Below are 21,025 nucleotides of genomic sequence, written 5' to 3'. Positions count from 1 at the left end.
AATGGAATATGAAGAGCTGCCTGTACTTTGTAACTTATATTGTTCTCTAAGTGTTATCAGATCAAAACTGAAATAGAGTGTGCATTGACACTTAGAACTATAATTTTGGTTCAGTCACAAAATGGTAGCCGCACATTCACAATTCCTTTCATAGCTTTCTGGGATGAAAAGCTCTAGAATGAACACAAATACCTAGAAATTCCTAGAACACAAATACCTGGAATTCCAGTGAGCTGTTAGAGGAAGAAAATTTAAGAAAATTTAAGAATGGAAGGAAAACTGAGGGATTAATATACATATGTAAACAAACCCTTAGTCATCATGCAACCACATGTACTATCCAAAAGAACCAAGAGAAATGTGGAGAAAGTGGAAGTCAGGAATATAATTAGTCCAAGAGAGAGATGAATCAAAAACTCTAAGAACCTTGTCACATGACCCATCTAGGCCCTTCTGTCTCTCCCGCTTTTGGCAGATAAGAAAGGCTCCAGTGTATACAAATTGTGTGGATCATTTTAAATTAACACAAAGACTTAGTGTATAGTTACTGTGTGATATCTATGCAGTCAGAAGCTGCTACCACATTTTGGCCATGTGGGGAACAAGATAAAAAGCAGTAAATATTAACTTATTTCTCATTAGTAAAGCAGCCCATCTTGGGATCTAGGATGCCCCTTGTTGTAGCCCAGTCTCCATCTGAGCTGTCAGGTGAGCCTGAGGTTGGGCCTGTTCAGCCTGTGATTGTCCCTGCACCTGGCTTGTCAGAGGACTCTGGGTTTGGGCCTGAGATTCATGTTCCTATGCAGCCAGAGTTTGTCCCAGTGGATTCTGGGACCAGAGACATAATGGTTTCAAGCAGACAGCTTGAACTGCATTCCTCAAAGAAGTCAAGGTTGGACCTTCTTTTGCCAGATGGATAATCTAGTTCGGATTCTGGAAGTGATAACGTTAATGAGTTTGACAGGAAGAGAGTGATTAATCAGCAGAGGAGAGAAAGGGAGTGTTTGAGATGTAGCAACCATTTATTATTGAAACAAAATAATGAGCAGGCTTCTCATGGGAAGAGACCTTGAGTTTCCCATAAGAAGGGCTGCTTTCTCTGAAAGATTCAGAGGTGTTAACTTTGCTAAATAATGAAAGAGGGAACTCTGCTCTTTGTTCTGTGGATTCCATGTTATTTCCTGCAGCTTTGTAACTTGATTCTTGATACAGTCTTGTCTTGCTTTCATGGATTTTAGTGTATCCAACTGGTGTTCCAGTAATCTTGCAGTATGGATTTCTTCTCCAGCCAAGACCCTTGCCTTGTGTTCCAATATTGATCCTGTGCCTCGGACTAATCTTGGAGTCATGCCTCTTGTGTTACAGTCTGATTCTGTGTATTCCAGCCTTACCTTCTGCGTTCCAGTTTGATACTGTGCCTTGGACTAATCCTTGATATCTTGCCTGGACTATCTTGATACCTCTAATGGGACTAACTTTGATATCCTGTTTGGACTCTGTTCTTTCAGTGACTCTTATAGATTCTTGCTCCAAGATTCTCAAGTACTTTGTTCTTGTGGATTTAAACCTCATTTTAATGACTTTGAACTTTGAATTGCTATTGCTTGCATATAATCTTCAATAAACAGCTTGCTTGCTTATACTCTGTGGCTCAATGTGGTTTTAAGGTGCCCTGCAGCCTAGCGGTGCAACACCTGTCAGTGTTTTTGTTGTTATAGTGTGAAAGGTTCAATCAATTGTTGCTGTTGGATTGTGTCTATGTGTTCCGGCAAGCTTTCCAACAACACAGGAGTTAATTACATGCCAGCCCTGATTGATTGCCTGCAGGGCCAATGGGTCAAGACTTCCATTTCAACTGTGTGGACGGAACATTCATCATGAACTGTGGAATGTTGGGAGGTGCCTGCTAGCACTGATAACAGACTCGGCTAACTGAGGATGCGCCATGCTTTGCCCTTGCCGAGGAAAGGTCCAGAGAGTGATGGCATTTAGTATTGTATATAGTCAGTAAATAAACGTATAGTACTGCTGGGATCAGCAGATAATTTACGACTGAGCTGTCATTTGTTGGTGTCACTTTGCCGATGCTTAAGTGGTCTGACTGATGAGAAGAAGGTGAGACCTGACCCATCAATAAGTCAGGGCGACGATTTATCCCTGACAACACCCTTGTCCTTTTGCGAAGTCACGGGCTTCTTTCTAAGGCATGAGATTTCTCCACTGAACATAAGCAATGTCCAAGACAAAATGTAGACCTGTTTCTGATGAAGAAGCTGATAGAGCCTTGAAAGCTTGTATCATGTGTTTTGTGCAGTTTGGTTGCCCAATGAAGTTATGACTCTTTTGAGGTATTTGTTTCTTTTGATGCATGGCCAACATGGCTATCTCTGAATATTTTTCCTGGAAGAAAAAAAGTTGATAAAGCAATAAATAAAATGCAGGCAATTAACAGAATTTGAAGAACTAGTAATACAGTTAAAACAGATGAAGTAACAAAAGAACTAATAAGTAAAATTTATAAAATAATGATAGAAAGTGATCCAATACAATTCTGAACAAAAAAAATGGGAAATCAATATTACAGAATGGTTAAATATTTAGAAACAAAGAATTATAAAAAATATGACTGTGAGAATTAAAAGAGAATTGTTACAAAACAATTTGTAAATGGTAAATGACTCCAATAAAGTTATTATAATAGAAACAATCCATAAAATTGTTGGAGGTGCAGTAAGGAAACTGGAACTTATATACATTTATGATGGACATGTGAAAAGATTTAAAAATTGGGGAAAGTATTTGTTGAAATTGATGTCATACTGTCAATTAATCTACACAAAAATCCAAATATAGCACTTCTATTAGATTTTAGAGATATAAGATCAAAATGGCAAAAGAAAGAATTAATAGTAATTTTTGTTACTGGTCTAAGATTGTTTATAGCCAAAAATTTGAAAGGAAATTATTAATATAAAATTGATGATTGATACAAAGATGTGAGGAACATCACACTGACTAGTGAAATAAAATGCAAAAAGGAATTAATGAAAAGAAATGATTTTGAGACAATATAGGGTGAATTCTTGGAATATCTATTTGTCAAAAAAGGAATAAAACCAAATTAACATATATTAGCATTTTGAGAAGAGGTCAGTATAAGAATTATTAATATTAAGGATGAATAAATGTCCCATGGGTGGCTGGTGCACATAACGATTAAATGTATACAGTATATAATTAATTGTTTAACTGATTTATTGAATGTTTTGTGTTAATGTTAGTTGTGTGTGATTTGTATAATTTATTTATTATAAATAAATTAAAACTTTAAAATGTTATTTTATTTGGCTCATAGGATCATTAAAATAGATCCAGCAAAAAAACCATTAAAACAAACTAATAAAACCATTTAACGGTTATTGAGAATCCTCTCTTAAGGTTTTGTTCTAAAAATAATTTTGTAGTTTTGCAGCTCTTGAGTAACTTTCTTCACAAGTCTAGAGAGACCAGCTTATATATAGGTGGTGCCATGTTAAATACATAAATAATATGTACAGCCAGAACACTGGCTTTTTTCCCCAAGTCCTCCAGCTAATATAAAAGCTCAAAAAGGCATATTTTTCTGATAGATAAACTTTAAATTTCTATGCCTGCTTCTTTGTACAGACTTAATTCTGGCATGATACAAAGACCTGTTGTCTAGTCATTCTCTCCCTTCTCTGTTTGGCTGAAAAAGAAGCTACTGTACTTCAGGAGTGTGGTACTTTTCCATGCCTTGTATCCCAAGGCATTCCACTTCACAGTAAGAAATCCATTAAAACAGAATCCATTTTTCTTACAAGCACACAGAACAACTCAGCATCTGATAACCAATAGCTATAAATCTGCTCAACAAATAAATAAGGTATTTGCCATTCCAGCATGTTTTGCTCTCATACCCTTTGACCTCTCTCTGGAAGTGGTGCTAAGTGCTATATTTCCTTCCTGGAGACTATTAACAGTCTAACTTGGAATAGATGTTGTTCTTGTGCCATGAATTGTATAACCATTGTCTATAATAATTGTCCAAAAGATCTACTCTGCATTACCTCCATAACTATATCACTTTTACAGCGATCTCATTTTATGCCAGATATGAAATCATGTTTAAAGGCTGAGCATTTAGTTTCTACCAGAATGAGCACCATTGTTCCCTTTCTACTCAGTTATTATATCAAATACTCAAGCACTGAGACAATGCAATATTATTCACAAACATGGTATAAAGTCAAAGATTATCTGAAATTCTATAAATAAGATACAGGATTGCAGAGTGATTGCAGATGTATAAATAAAATGGGTGAGGGGCTATAAGATGTGCAGTCATACATTGCGATCCTAAATGTGTTTACTAAGTTACTGCAACTTCTTATTTACTCCACAAATAATGAAAGATCTTAACCCCAGAGTTGAAATATTAGCTGATGAAGAAGTCAGCATCCACGTAGGTTAATCATTCATATATATTGTGCAACTAAGTGATGGATAATCAGTGAAAGTGTTCTGGTTTTTGCAGGCAAACTAACCAACTTTTTAAAAGGTAATTTTATGGTTTTGTCGAGCTGCAAAAGGGCTAGGGGTTGCATGAAGTTTACCAGACAAACTTCCTTCACTCCTGCTTTACAGCTAAGGTAATTGAACTGAAGAAGACAAGGGATGTCATCATATTGAGGTCTACATGGTGGACGAAAGCAGGGAGATTCGCCATGCATCGTGGCAAATCCAGCAGGCAGCGTCGAAAACCTGTCGGCCCAAGCCCCACATCACCTACATCGCTCACATAACCCCTTACCTGGAAGGGGAAGCATTGCCATCCAGTCCGCCCCGCCCCCTTTCATTCTTTTCAATGAGAACATGGGAAGGCTTGTTATGTGCCTGATAAACATTTAGCTCAACATAAAGGTAGCTCTTTATGACGAGAAGATGGTTTAGGCAGCACTAAAGATTCTTTAGGTCCTATGAGGCTGTGCAGACCTGTAAAAAAGGAGATGGGCTCCAAATAAATCAAGATGGAAATAGATTGCTTTTATGAAATATGAAAAAACTGACAAAGCTGACAAAGTATCCCAGTTACAACCAAGAAGTAAAATGTCCCAATATGTGAGGTGACTGTGTCTCAAAACCACTGCTCATAAAATTGACTACAATGCTATCAAATTTATTTCTATCTTGCATGGGCCTACTCAAAACCACATTAAGAGAGGCTCAGATATCATGTATACCACAGGTCTAAACAGGATGTGAAATGTCCAAGTGCCATGAATAGTGTGAAATAAGCTATTAGAGGTTTATAACTTAATAATTTTATTTTTATACCCCACCTCTATCTCCCAAAGGGGACTCAGGGCGGCTTACATGGGGTCAAGCCAGAATAAAAACAATAGCAATATAAAACACAACAATAGACAAGAGACATGCACAATTATAAAAATTTAAACATTACCCAATAAAAAACAAATGACAAGAACTAATAAAAACATGGATTAAAATGGAGAGGTTGTAAAAGTAGACTGGGTAAGGTGCACCATATAAATATTATAAACTTGAGGAGACTGATAAAGTGCTGCAAATTCTTGGAAGTGCAAATTGAGATGGGAGTAGACCCTGTGTCTATATCAAGTTGACAAAGGTAAAAAAAAGTGCAAACTGGTACAAGGATGGTCACAGGTACAGGATTGTTATGGGTATGAACAATCTTTATCCAAAGGCCTGAGTGAAGAGCCAGATTTTCAAGCTCTTTCTGAATGCTACCAGGGTGGGGGCTTTAAAAAGGTTTCTTTTAAAACTGGAAGTCTTCCTGAAATCAAGTGAACTTACCAGAGAAGAAATGCACAAAATGCACAAAATGCTTTTGAGGAATATATTGCTAATAGCTCCACAATCAACAATAAATAATTCTTTAAATACACCACAAGCACAAATACTGCCAATGAGACAGTTAAATCTTTGAATATCAATGGATTTAAAGAAATTATGAAGACACTGTTGAGAAACTCTTGAATTCTTTTCATCTGTCTTTATTGGTGAAAATAAAGGGGAAATCCATGTGCACTGATGAAAAATGTTAAGTGGGGACAGGAAAGTGCAAGGCAAATAGCCATGATAAGACAGAGGTTTCAAGATCTCATTGCCAAATTACAAGCATACAGATCATCAGGTCCAGATGACATTTACCCAATAGTTCTTAAAGAGCACAAATGTGAAATTCCTTATCTTCTACTTAGATAAATCACATCTCCCCTGATTCAGAGCATGATTAACATAACACCTATTTGTTTGTTTATTAAAGAAATCCAGGAAGCCAAAGGCCTTTTAGCTTAAAGTTTTGTTAAGTGAAAAGTGCTGTTAAGGATAAGATTTTCAAGTGAACGAAAGAGCAATTCCTTTTCATCAATTCCTAATATTCAGACTAGTTATGTAACATCTTAAGTATCAGAGCAGTGTGTTTTGTATATCAGTTCTGAAGATTTCAAGATGTCTTTCTAGTGGGCTTCACATAGGCAATATATTATATACTATGTGTACAAAAGATTGGACTGGATAGACTGTTCATCTGATCTAACATGCTCATCTTATGTCCTTATGTCCACAAAGTATAGTGGTGTCACATTAAGCCTACTAATGTTAGGAAAAATATAGAAATCATTGAGTTGCAAACATTAAAGCAGTTGTGTGGGGGAGGGTGACAATATCATTGGGAACAGTAGTTTATCAAGGCCCAGAGTGAACAGCCAAAAGGCTAAAGAGAGGTTTGGACAAATACAACAAGTACCAAGCAGCAAGAGGGCAATAATCTCAAATTAACAGCTAAGGCAAATGTCCCACAAGCTTAGATTTCTTTAATGCCCAGAGCATGGGAAATAAACAAGATGAGCTGGAACTCTTAGCATGACAAACAGTTACACATAACTGAAACCTGGTGGGACAAGTCCTATAATTGGAATGTAGCACTGAGAGGGATAACTTATTTCATAGAAATAGACTAAACAGGAGACGGGTAGAGTAGCATTACATGTCAAAAATATGTACACCTATGAAGAGATGCAAGACTTCAATCCTGCAAACCAGATTGAGAGCATCTGGATAAGAATTAAGGGAAGAAGGACTGAAAAAGATGTAGTTGTGGGGGTCAACTACAGATATCCAAGCAAGACAGAAGAACTGGATGAAGCCTTCCTTGACCAGATGACCAAACATGAAGAAAAGATATAGTAGTAATGGGGGATTTTAACTACTCTGATATTTGTTAGAAAGCAAACTTTGCCAAGCGTACAAAATTCAACAAGTTCCTCACTTGCCTTGCAAACAATTTTATTGTCCAGAAGATAGAAGAGGTAATAAGGGGATCTGCTATTCTGGATCTGATCCTAACCAACACAGAGGATCTGGATAAAAGAGAAAATACCCAAGATAAAATAGAATACGTAGGGATCCTCCACAGACATGTAAGTTCTAAACTCATTTAATTCATATTATTTTGAGTTTGTATATATATTGTATATAAGACAGTGTTGGGGTATTTTTAACATGTCTATTTTCAGTATGGTTTATATTATTATGGTCCTATTAAAAATACTAGAAAGTTTTTTCTCTTTATTTTTATAATAAGAAATGAGAAAGCAGAGCAATACTACAACCTGCCCCAAGTAAACAAAGGAAACCTAAAGATACGACATATATTACCTGAGGAAGATCCATCGAAACTGGACATATACCCAGGAAACCAGTCGTAATCGACCATATTGTATTGACCACACCATCTCCGGGACCCACAACTGACCATATTATCTCTGGTACTCACCAGTGAATGTTTCACCATTAAGGAAGAATGATCGACTATACAAACTCTGGAATCTACCAGTGAGCTCCCTCCATCATGGAGTAAATCCACTTTGTTATCATTTATACGAGGAATTTATACTGTATTTTATTTACCCTGAATGATTTCACCTTGAACAATACTACTACAGATCTTGAGAATATTATCAAGATAACGATTGGACTGTTTCGATAATAAACTTTTTTTTTCGTGTCAGGAGTGACTTGAGTAACTGCAAGTCGCTTATGGTGTGAGAGAATTGGCCGTCTGCAAGCACGTTGCCCAGGGGACGCCCGGATGTTTTGATGTTTTTCCATCCTTGTGGGAGGCTTCTCTCATGTCCCTGCATGGAGCTGGAGCTGATAGAGGGAGGTCATCCCCGCTCTTCCCGGGTTGGATTTGAACCTGGCAGCCTTCAGGTCAGCAACCCAACCTTCAAGTCACAAGGCTTTAATCCACTATGCCACCAGGGGCTCCAACAAATATATGAGTTTATACTGGATTTAAGACTAAAGACTGAATTGGCTTTAATCCGAATTCAAATCCAATGTGATGTTAACACTATTCGTTATTACTATATTGTATATATACAGTCTGAGGGTTGAATAAATCCACCTGGACACTATATATACAGGTTACCTATACTGTATTATACTTTGCTTGTATCGATAGCATTATTAAGTTTAAGATTATTTGGATTAACGACAGGAATGGAGTTAAGGTCAATTACCGGGTTAATTTAAACCCAATTCAGACCCGAGATGGTTTAAAACAGTAGTTATTCATCTATACAGTATTTTATATAATAGTTGATGTTACAAACGCAACATATAAGTGATTACATTACAATAGAAGTGTATAACAACAACATAACTTACTTTGTATTATATACCATACTTTTCCTTTTTTTTTTTTTTTTTGCTGTGTATAATAGACATCTGTGTGCTTAGCTTTGATCTTTAAAGCCCTATGTGGTTTGTGTCCAGGTTACCTAAAGGATCCCCTTCTTCCGTACAACCCACCCCTCACACTGAAGTTCTCTGGGGGGCATCTTTCTCAGCCTGCCTGAACCTGACTGGTGATCGTCACCCAGAGGACCTTTCCATCAGCCATCCCAAGACTTTGGAGCAACCTGTCAGAACTCCAACAGCTAAATCAGCTGTCAGAATTTTAAAACCATTTAAAGACCTATCCCTTCTGATAGGCCTATCCAACTGGTTTTAAGCATGAATTTTAAACTCAAGTCTTGTGTTTAATCTCTGTTCCATGTATTTTAATACGTATTTTATGGAAATACATTTTATTATGTACATTTATAGAAATACACTTTAATATGTATATATATAGAATTTTAACAATATTTATATGTTTTAATGATGTTGTAGCCTGCCACGAGCCACGAAGAGACTTGGTAAGAAATAAAATTGTTTTTGTTGTTGTTGTTGTTGTTGTTGTTGTTGTTGTTGTTGTTGTTATTTGAGCCAACATAAATGAGAAAAGATAATGAAAGTGATAGATTTAACTCTATTTTGATAAGACATACATAAGCAGAAACTTCATGAGATAGCATAGTAGACTGAAGTATGTCAGTCTCCAATATCCATTCCTTCATTTTAAGAAAAATGCACATTTGAGGGGGTAACATTTCCACAACACATTTAAAAAAATAAAATAAATCGGTAATAACGCTTGACAGGATTTGAAACAAGATAATTTTACCATCTTGAAAATGTTATTTGGACAGTGAAATGTTTTCCCCCTTTCACACATTTATTTGATTGAATATTTTTCATAATATTGTGCTGTCTCCCTCCAAACTAAAGAGTTTTCCAGATTAGACTTAACTAACTATATGTGCATGTATATAAAGTCAACTATCTAAAAGAGCTACACTGGTAAATGTGGACTTCAGGGTAATCAATTGCATTAATCATTAGAATAGGAATTTCAAATGTTATCTTTGCTAAGATCACAGTAGGATCTATATGTGTTCTTAGAAAATTGTAAAACACCGTAATAATCCATTCTTCATGTCTCTTGGTAAAGGCTGGATCCAATGTTAAATTTGGGGCTGTGTGTTTCTGGTACATTTGCAAATGTTCAGAAGCCAAGGAATCATTCATATAGATTAAACTACAGTCAAATGCTAACATGTGAACCCTTTGTCCATTGAGCAAGTTTGTTTAGCATTTTCTTCTTTTTTTATCTAAAATACTTAATAATGCATTAGATGCCCAAAGTTTCAAAAGAATATATTTGAGCTTTCCTCTTTGGCTTCATCTGTGGCTCCTGATGGGCAATGCATCATCCAAACACATTACAGAAATTAGGCCTTGCATTCCATTATGCATTCAGACATTTAGAGCAGAATGATAAACCTGTCTGAACCTCTGGAGGTTGGCTTTATAAATCAATGCTCTCAGTAAAAAGATTGCATTCCCATTTGATAGCATTGGACTTCCACATCTTCCTTCTCTCTGGCCTTTGAAAAAGTTTCATTTGAGATAGAAAGTTCAACTGTTTTAATGAGGAAAGGTGGAGCTAAACCAACAAGAAAGGGATATGAGGTGAACATTTTCGTCTCTCTGCTCAGGTTGCCTGATTCAATATGAGCAAGAGAGAGATGTAGGTCAGGAATACTATAATTGTAGGGTCTATTGTAGCTGTCATTGGAAGGGATTTGAATCAGAAAAAGAATGGCAAGAATCAGGTCTGTATTTCACTTAATTCCTCGCATTTGCAACTTTAAGTTCTTTTTGTTCTATTCCTATAAAAGAAAGTTAACAGGAAATGCACATGCATTCTTGGAGACTTTTTTCTAATATGCTCATGTGTGCTTTCAGTTTCTTAATAGACACATACAACCAATTCCTTCAGATATAATGCATTTTTGTGGATTTCTGCATTGTTGTATGCCATATTAGGCAGGAGAACGGCATCATCCCATGCAGAAAGGTGGAAATATCAAAATGTGCCGTGTTCTTTAAAAATGTATCATATTTATTGTATTTTTAAATACATTGAAAGTGTATGTTATAAATTGTTTTAATATGGTTAACAGTTTGATTCTGTTTTAATGTTGATTCTTGTGTGTTTATTAATTATATTGTACTCATTTTAATTTGTAAATTTCTTTGATGATTTCATCACATGCAGAAAATCAGCATTTCTACACATTTAAGAAATGGAAACCCATGGTGCTCTTCCCACAACACAAGCTTCAACTGTAGGGTTGAGGTATTTTGTTATTTCTAAAGTATTGGTTTATCCAATGATTCCTAAGCCAGTTAGCAATTTACTTATTTTTAAATTCCCCGCATAAAGACAGGCAAAATGGCCAATTTCCCTATGTGATGTCAATTCCTGTTGCCTGCTTATAAATAAAACAATGATGCTGTGTGTGGGTAGAGCCAACATGCACATTTCCACAGAATGCCAATGCAGACACTTGGGGAAAGATCAGGGTTAATTTAAAACCACTTCCTATGATCCAGAGTGATTTTTTTTTTTTAAAAAAAAGGGGGGGGGGACAATGGGAGGGAACAAATCTCAGTGCAAACAACCCAAGGAAAGTGCCGTCTTATGAAAGGTGCTTCTATTTCAGTGGAAGGGTCATGAGTGCAAACGACCCCATGGAAAGTGCCACCTTAAGAAAGATGTCTTAAATCTGCTTCAGTGGAAGGGTGCCTGTTTTAAAAAGTGTTCTAGTATCCTTGAAATGAGAGGAGTTATCGCCTGCTCATGTGATGAGAATTAAGCAGACAGTTGAGTTAGAAGCTGGAGGAGGCGATCTTATGTGATGGGAGTGAGTAAATTCTTTGTCTTCTTTAAAGGCAGAACCCCATCAAACTCCACCCTTTCTCCTGCTTTCTCTCGTTTTCCCTCCAACTCCTTGTGATGATGTGCTGAGTCCTAGTTTGGGGGAAAAGGTGAAATATGAATAACAAGTGATTATTATTATTATTATTATTATTTTATTATGACACAGCAAACAAGATAGATATGCTGGATTTCATATCACAAAATCACAAGTCGAACACTTCCCAAGTGTCTAGGACTGTGTGATGTATTTTCGGATGATGCGCGCAGATCCCAGCAGGGTGGCCTTTTGCAGCTGGCAATGCGACTGTCACCTGGGATGGCGACATCAATGATCCAAACCTTTTTCTTTTCCACAACTGTGATGTCTGGTGTGTTGTGTTCCAGAACTTTGTCAGTCTGGATTCGAAAGTCCCACAGTATTTTTGCGTGCTCATTTTCCAATACTTTTGCAGGTTTGTGATCCCACCAGTTCTTTGCTGCTGGGAGGTGGTACTTGAGGCATAAGTTCCAATGAATCATTTGGGCCACATAGTTGTGCCTCTGTTTGTAGTCTGTTTGTGCAATTTTCTTACAGCAGCTGAGGATATGATCAATGGTTTCATCGGTTTCCTTGCACAGTCTGCATTTTGGGTCATCAGCTGATTTTTCGATCTTGGCCTTAATTGCATTTGTTCTGATGTCTTGCTCCTGGGCTGCAAGGATCTGGCCTTCTGACTCCTTCTTCAGGGTCCCATTCGTGAGCCACAGCCAGGTCTTCTCCTTATCAGCTTTTCCTTCAATTTTGTCAAGGAACTTTCCATGCAATGTTTTGTTGTGCCAGCTGTCAGCTCTAGTTTGTTGTTGTTGTTGTTGTTGTTGTTGTTGTTGTTGTTGTTGTTGTTGTTGTTATTGTGATGTAATCCTTAAAAACATCAAATCATATACAGAGTACTGTGTTCCACATCTTTGGAGCTATTTCACAGCATTATGCAACATATCTTAGTACTGCAATTCTTCCAGTTGACTGATATTTTTGCAGAACTGAAACAACAATGGAACTCTTCTTCAAAAACCTATGTGGATTGAAACCTCAATTAGTGATATTTATTTCTTCTTCATAAGTATTAAAAACATGAGTAGGCAGGCATCTATCCCATCTCCCTCATTTATTTGCAGTTTGCCCTACATTTTGAATGTGAATTTGCTTTTGCCTTCCAATGGAAATCTTTCAGCACCTTTATATGATGCTATTCAAAGGATTTGTCTATTCGTGAAATCATAGATGTAAACTTACTGGTTTCTTGAAATAAAATTCTTAATACAAATCTGCTTGAAAATCAACACTTTTTTCTCAACACAAAGAGCTGCACTAAAGATAAGAACTCTAGAGGTTTAACATACCTGGTATTATCAATCCCCATTGGGACCGCTGTTCTTTTATCAGATTTTGCATTACAAAATATTCCCCAAAGATACTAACTAGCTCTTACTAAGAAAAAGAAAATTGGATACTGTGTAAGCACTGCCATATTAAAATGTGTTGGTATAGCACTAAGATATAAAGTACTAGACTCCTCACTGAGGAAGAGAAGGTAATTCCCTTAAGAAGTAATAGACATATTTTCATATAAAAGCAAGAGAGTCAGTACTGAAAATCTTACTCCTCCAACACAGTTCTCTATGGCTGGATCTACACTGTCCTGTATCCCCAGATCTCATCCCAGATTATCAACTTTGAACTGGATTATATGATTGTACACTGCCATATAATCTAGGATAAGAAGATAATCTGGGATGAGATCCTGGGATCTAGGACAGTGTAGACCAGCCTACAGCCACTAACTGTTGTCTGTTATTTAACTTTATGCAACACTTAGAATATAGCTATATCATAATTATTCTTTTAAATACAGGCCACTTCTACACTGCCATATAATCCAGATTATCAAAACAGGTAATCCACATTATCTGTTTTGAGTTACATTATATGATTCTGCACTGGCATATAATCCAGTTCAGAGCAGATAATCTGGATTTTATATTGCAGTGTAGAGGGGGTCACAGTAATGAGGAGGAAAGGGACAATTAGGGAAATGTGGACTAGATTTTCCCAAAGCAACCTACCAATACATGTACATATCATTGGCCCTGTTTTTTTTCTGCCTCATATCTCAATAAAATATTAGTAGTAGTAGTAGTAGTAGTAGTAATAGTAATAGTATTAATACTTTATTTGTATCCCACCACCATCTCCCCTGAGGGACTCGGAGTGGTTTACACACAATAACAGTGGAGGCAATAAACAAAATCATTACGTAACAACAGAAACAAATTAAATCAACAAACAATACTAATCAATACAAGCCAACAACAATATAACAAATAAACAGAAAACTTCCTTCATAAAGTGCAAAGGAACAGTGATTATCTTATGTAGAACAATTAAAACATTCTAGTCTGGTTAAAGGCAAAAATCCAGTTAAAACATAGTCCCGTTTAAGTCCTCCCACCATTAGTTATTGCATTAATGATTGGCTCTCTTGGATGTGTAGGGCTGGATCACTTCTATGACAACCAAATGCCACATGGAGCTGTTCCAGGATTTTGCCTTGCATTAACCAAAGTTGAGGGATAGTCCAATTCTGGGCCAGAATTTCCGATCCCCTGACTTTGAGCATGTTTGAACAGCTGGGCTGATTCCAGAATGGAAATGGCCTTATCTGTTCCCACTGCTATCCCATGTCCCTGAGTTTACCAAGCTTGGGAAACATGAGCTTGGGCAGCCCACTAGGGGTATATCTATACTGACCACTTGGGGGTACATCTATAGTGACCACTGAGGTGCAGGGCCAGGTCACCTTCATGGCATCCAAACACTGTACAGAACTGATCTGGGGTAACGCAGGGCAAGACCACCTTAATGCAGCCTTGCCCCACATGGGATAGCAGTTACCATCCACTCCTGCCCTTCATATTGCAGTGATCTCCAGCCACAACACAGGTTTTATCTACCAGCTGTTGCCCGTAGTAATGTTGGACCGGGGCAATGGGGAGTTCTGGGAAGGAAGAGGGAAGATGAGGGGGATTCCTCCTCTCCCCTCTCATCCCATTGCCTCAACTAACACCACTGTGGACAGTAGCAAACAGGGAGAACCCATTGCACAGGTTGAGACCATCACAACATGGAGAGAGTTAAGGTGCTTGTCCAGCAGCAACAAACCACAACCAGAAGACATACCAGATCGCGCCCAGAGGATCAGTAAGTGTAGATTCATCCTAGGTTTCTCCCTTCTTGCTCCTTTCTAGGTTCAACACATGCTAAGTAGGTTCTAAATTAAATTAAGTAGTCCTTGTTCAGAACAGTTATCTGTGTCTTTCTTTGGTATTCCATGTTTGATCAGCAAGTGTGTGCATAAAAATACCTCAGACTTAAGAGGTGTTAGAACAATAGCACTAGTTCAGTTTTTTAACTAGTCACAATCACTGGAAATTTTTCCAATTCCATCTATAGTTGTCAAGTACACATTTTGTATTTTTCATATAAGTGCTTATTCTATGATGGGCAGGACTGTATATATAAAAAAATGATTTATGCGAACAGTTCTTTAATGCACAGCTTGCAAACATACCCTAAAGACAAGTGTTTGTGGAAAGAGATACAAAATTCAGGGTCTTATTCAGAGACATGTTTTACACATTCTCAGTTCTGGAATAGTGAACATATGTCAATTGGCAGTGGTGGTGGTGGAAGAATGATATTAATCTCCTTGCCTAAAATTTTGAAGCCTCAATATTTTGTGGCTTATGACAGTTTTGTTGGCACAATGCAAGAATCTGTAGCTTCTTTTCAAAAACATGGTTACATTCTGCTCTGATGTTCAGCTCCTGTTGACAACAGTGTGGGCTGTGTTCACACATCCAAGGGCTGCTACTGGGCCACAGTAAAGCCACAGCAGAAAGAAAAAATATTCAAAGTTCTTTCCACACACACAAAAAAAAACATATCATCAGGAAGCAAGACAGAGTACAATACATGAATATGAATTACTAAAGGGGCATATTGATATACTATACTGTCGAGCAAGAGTTATAGAAGAAAGATGCAAAGCGACATTTTAGAAAAGCAAGCATCTGTTTCTTATGGACCAGTTTCTTATGGACCAGGAAAATGGAGGCACAGCTCAGATGACTGGGCCATAAAACATGCAAGCAAGGGGTATGTTACCTATTGAACATGCAAGCAAGGGGTATGTTTCTGCATATCCAACAGATATTTGCACTCTTTTTTCACAGGTTATTTGCTTTTTCCATGTACATTTTATGAAAATCTTAATTCCAAAATGAAAAATAATCTCTCCATTCACGTTCTCCATTTAAAATATGTTATTTTTAATCTGTATGTTATCTTTGAGAACCTTAAGTGTTGGGTTAGGACAGTGGAAGACCAGGGTTCAAATCCCTACTCAGCCATAGAAACCCACTGGATGACCTTGAGGAAGTTGCGTACCCTTGAAAGGAGAGCAAAGGCAAGTTCACTGAACAATTTCTGTCAAGCAAAACCCATACTAAGATTGGCTCAGGGTAGCCATAACTCCTAATGACTGGCAGTCACACAACATCATATTTTTACTGAAGAAATATATTTATTTTATTTAATTATTCAATTATTTAATTTCACCTATCTGACACAAACCTTGCTAAGGTTTGCTTGTGATTTAGAAGAATTATCCAATTCGTTAAGGTTTGCAGGTGGAAAAGGAAACCTGGAAAGTTTGTATTTCTTTGCAGAGTAAAAGCTATAATTATTCCATCATGGCGGAATGAAGGCACCCTTCCTTATGTTAAATGTCATTTTTTCCTCTACAGCTAAATCCCATAACGATTTAATATCTCAACTCCAGCAGTATGCAACAACTCTCCCACTCTCTTACTTCCGGGCTAGTGGCAGGCAATGATTCCATATTAAAGATGTAAAGCAGCAAAGAAAATAAGCCACCAAATTATAATAGCTCCTTTAAAGTTCAGACTAAAACCTGGATCCACTACATAGAGGCTATCAGCTGCAAGTGCTATGAGGCATAGTGGATCCTCACCCTGTCCATACTGTTCAGTGATACTATCTTATTACATTTTGAATACACTGAATGTACATTATATCTCCATTATTTTCACAGTCTAAAATTACAAAACCCCACCGGTGATTTCACCAACAATTTATATTGCCCCTTCTCAATAAAAACTGCATACGAGAAAGAAATAAAGGGAAACTTGCTTATATTCTATTCCCATTTCCAAAGTGAATTCTTTGTCTGTTTTGAGCTAAAGCCAAATATTTGTATACATTTTCCATTTTACTCTTTAAAGGTCAGGCAGTCGTCATGTACATAGGGGACTATGTTAATAAAGCCTGCATCAACTGTTTGTCATGTATGCAGCTTCACAGGTAATCTGAACACAGTTCATTTTTTTAAAAGTTATCTCTTTATCTAGAGATATGTCTCAAGCTCTTTCATTTAACGTGCGGCATTCCCCTCCACTAGTGCAAAATAAAGCTATTCCTGTCATCAATGTGTTCTTTTTCATAGGCAATCAGTTCTGCCTCAGTATGTCGTAGTTAGCAATTACTGATACCTTTAGTACTTGCCTAATCAGGCTTTGGTTTGCAATTGTGTAATCATCCCTCCTGGCTTGTATATTAGGAGACCCAGCCTTTTGTATATTTTACTTTGCTCGGTTTGTGTGCAGGAGATAAGGTGCAACAAAAGCCAGGTTCTACCCATTGTGTTTATATTTTCAGCACTGTATTATTTTCACAAAATTATATGACAGAATAATTTCATTCAAACCATGTCCATGCTTTGTCAACAGCCAGCTCTTTCTTCATACTGTACTGGACAGTGACTTTGACACAAATTCTGAAAATGTTATTTTGTCTTTAGTATTGGTTTGTATGGAAGTTCCTGTTGTTCCTGGGTCTTCTGTTATTTTCAGTGAGCATCAACTACAACCTGGGAAATTACTGAGGCTTACCAGGAATCCTTGAAATAAGGCTCTATAGTATGTGACCCCTGGAAAATAGAATACATATGTTCTAAAAATAAGATGTTTTTCCATTTACCAGTGGTCTTTTCACAGCACACAATTACAGGACTATTATTTCACTAACTGACATGTTTCCATCCTATGAAAACCTAGGGTTTGTAGTTTGCCTAGGCACCAGAGTGCTCTAGCAGAGAAATCTAAGTGATCCTTCCTAAACTGTGAATCGCAGTATTGCATGAACTGGAACTATGACAATACTGGCCAACACACATTTTGGTTAACCCTGTTTTCTGGTATATTTGATATGCTGGTTCCAAAAATTGCACCTGTTTCCCCCTATCAGCTCTAGTTTTTGAGATGCACAATATATGTGATATACCAGTCTTCATCTGCTTGCTCATAGAAAATCATGATAACTATATCTAAGAAACTAGAGCTGATGTAATTTTCTGAATTAGCACCCTCAGATAACCCCAGGAATAGACATAAAAACCAAGAGACCAAGAAAAAAATGACATTGTGCAGTGTAAAGCAGAATAACTATGCTATAATTCTGTGTGTGAATGGGTTCTTGGTGGAACTATTAATTTGTTTATTAAATAAGTAATAAATGTTATTCCATCATTATCAATTCAAGTTGATCCAGGGTCTCAGACAGAAATCATCTTTGACTAGAGCCTCCTAATTAGCAGTATCAAGGATGTAAATGTGACACCATTCTCTTATTATAGATTATGTGGGTCAAAAACATATAGGGCTAGTTTTTTCTCTAGTAATCCCAAATGGTTTTGAGGTCAAATGCCTGGAAAAAGTCCTTTTTTGGACTATAACCTCCATGCAGATGACATAGAAGTTGTGGCCTCAGAAGTAACTTTTCCACTAGATGAGGCTTCTGTTAAAGAAGGAGCATAATGTTTCATCACAGCATGTTGTGATGGAGTCTTCAAGTAGAGATACTACTAGTTGTATTAGAAGAGGCAGGAAGACTGCTCGTGAGCAAGTCTCTGATGAGGAGCAACAAAGGAAGAGAATCCGGGAAATACTTATGTAGCCCTCGATGATACTTTTGAGGGTTTTGAAGGGGATTGTGGGACTGGAAGTCAGGAGGATGGGATGTCAGACTCTGGGAGTGAGGTGATGGATTGGACTAAGGTTCAGGAGATCCGGGAGATTCTTGAGGAGCCCACAAGCAGTGGTACATTTGAGGGATGGCACAGAGAAGATACAGATGGATCCTGGGGAGTTATGGGTTTGGATAGAAGGTGGTCTGGCTGGAGAGATCGTAGAAGGGCTGCAGTTGGAGGTGGGGCATTGGGTGACTCCAGCTCTGATGAGGATTTGCAGCAACCAGCTGTGGATGGGGCTTTGGCTGGCTCAAGTTCAGAGGAGGACTTGTAGATAAAAGTAATTTTGTTGCTAATGTAACTTTGCAAATGGCAAGGTGTTATGTTGGGCACTTTTCGGGATCTCTGTTTCAGAAGACGTGTTTGGAAGACTTCTTTGGGACCTGCCGGCTTGCCTCTGTCACTTTGGCTCTTTGTGTTTACCTTGGACTGGAATTCGGTGACTGTGACTTCTTCCTGACAACCTGGACTGGAATTCGGTGACTGTGACTTCTCCCTAATGACTTGGACTGGAACTCGACGCCTGTGACTTCTCCCTAATGACGCGGACCGGACGTGGCAGCTGTGACTTCTCTTTTACAACGTGGTTTTGCTTTAGCAATGTTTTGTGGCATTGTGTGGCCATTGGTCACTGTGGGTTACTGCTGGTAGCTTTCATGTGGTTGTTTAGCTCCAACCAGCAGGTGGAGCGAGTTTCCAGCCTTTTCAACTAAATTTGTTTTAATCTGGATTATTTCCCAGGATAATCCAGATTATATCCCAAGTTTGGGTCTTTTGAGTTCTTTTTGGACATTGTTACCTCACACTGAAGAGAAAGTGTTTTGAGCCTCCTTTTGGTTGTTTCTTAGGCTTCTTTGTGTTGTTTTTTCAATAAACTGAGTTGTTTATATTGGCTGGCGTCTGACTCGTAACACAGCATGAGTGAAATGGCATGATTGGAAAAGATATATTCACACTACACAAGCACAGCAATGTGATATCATGATAATACTATGATATCTTAAAGTGATCATATACAGTCTTGTGATACATCATTCGGTAATAGTGAGAATTCTATCTATAGCCTTGTTTTTAAAGCTCTGTCCAATCAAGGACCCTGTTTGTTCTACTATGGCACATGACCATCCTGCTCAAAAGTATCTCTCCTTGACTTCAGTTGATACAACAACTCTATATTTTTAATTGAGATGCTTTTAAGTTCTAAATCTTTCTACTGACATGAACAGAATGTGCTTCCATTCAGAAATTCAAATTCAACATAGAAGCATGAATGGGATTCTTCATTGTGGCCAGTTTTTATTGGTAGCTCTGGAAACATCCCAGACACAATGAGAATTTGGCAAATGTATATTGTATTATTTCTCCATAAGCATATTTATGTTTTATAAACTTGAGATGCTTCCTGTGAAAGTTATGTATATTGGCAGCTTTGCCCATATTAAGTATTTTATTATTATCATTATTCTGCAAGAAGATTGGGGAATTTGTACATTTAAATTTGAACCACTAGTAATAACGTGTAAGAGCTTGTAATATTGTATGAAGTAGATATTTAACAGTGTTTTTATGTGCAGACAGTGTTTATTGTGATGTTTAACAAACTTATTGGAGAAGACTTTGGAAATGGCTAGGTTCATAACACATTTACTCTTATGTACTTTGCTTCAGTATAATATAAAGCACACAAGATATAAGTACTTGCTTTAAAAAAACAAAAGTAAATTTCAAGTAAATAAAATGCATCTTATCCTAAGGTAAGCCTTCGTTATCTTAAATTTAGACAGAATTGTTGTTTACAAAGGGAGAATTCTAGAGACGAAAAACCCTACTGGTTGACAAAGAGAATAAAACCTACTCAGCATTATGGATCCGATGGATAAAGATGTGTAATGATTTTGCATAGTTTATCTTTTATATGAGCTCCCACACTCAACCCCACCCAGAAATAATGAGATACACTTTGAGTTCAAAAATTCACACATTTCAGGAGTTTAGAAAATATCCTTGCGAAGATTTGCAAATTTCTACGTGTATGTAGATAGTGTGTGCACTTCAAACAGGCATGCAAACATACGCTAATCAGCATGAGAGGGTTACAAGGGATGACCAAAATCCAATTGCAAGTTCCAAGTAAATTGGAGACATTGAATTAACTGCAAAATAGTAAATCATCAATTATATAAATCTGGGTGTTTCAATT

The 21,025-nt window shown here is 37.3% G+C and overlaps 1 non-coding gene across 3 annotated transcripts in view; it reads left to right on the top strand.

The window, feature by feature from the left end:
- Nucleotides 1-11,365, top strand: part of LOC103277619 (uncharacterized) — a 30,057-nt gene extending 18,692 nt beyond the window's left edge. For 2 of the 3 annotated variants that reach the window (XR_010003545.1, XR_010003544.1), the window contains exon 3: nucleotides 1,239-11,365. This is a non-coding gene — a transcript (uncharacterized LOC103277619). The remainder of the gene's footprint in view (nucleotides 1-1,238) is intronic. The other variant, XR_010003546.1, reaches the window with a different exon arrangement.
- Nucleotides 11,366-21,025: the final 9,660 nt, after the last annotated feature.

The sequence above is a fragment of the Anolis carolinensis genome, chromosome 2 (assembly GCF_035594765.1).
Source record: "Anolis carolinensis isolate JA03-04 chromosome 2, rAnoCar3.1.pri, whole genome shotgun sequence".
In the NCBI taxonomy this organism is placed as follows: Eukaryota; Metazoa; Chordata; class Lepidosauria; order Squamata; family Dactyloidae; genus Anolis; species Anolis carolinensis.
The sequence above is the reverse complement of the archived record's forward strand: the minus strand, read 5'-3'. Positions and strand labels throughout refer to the sequence as shown.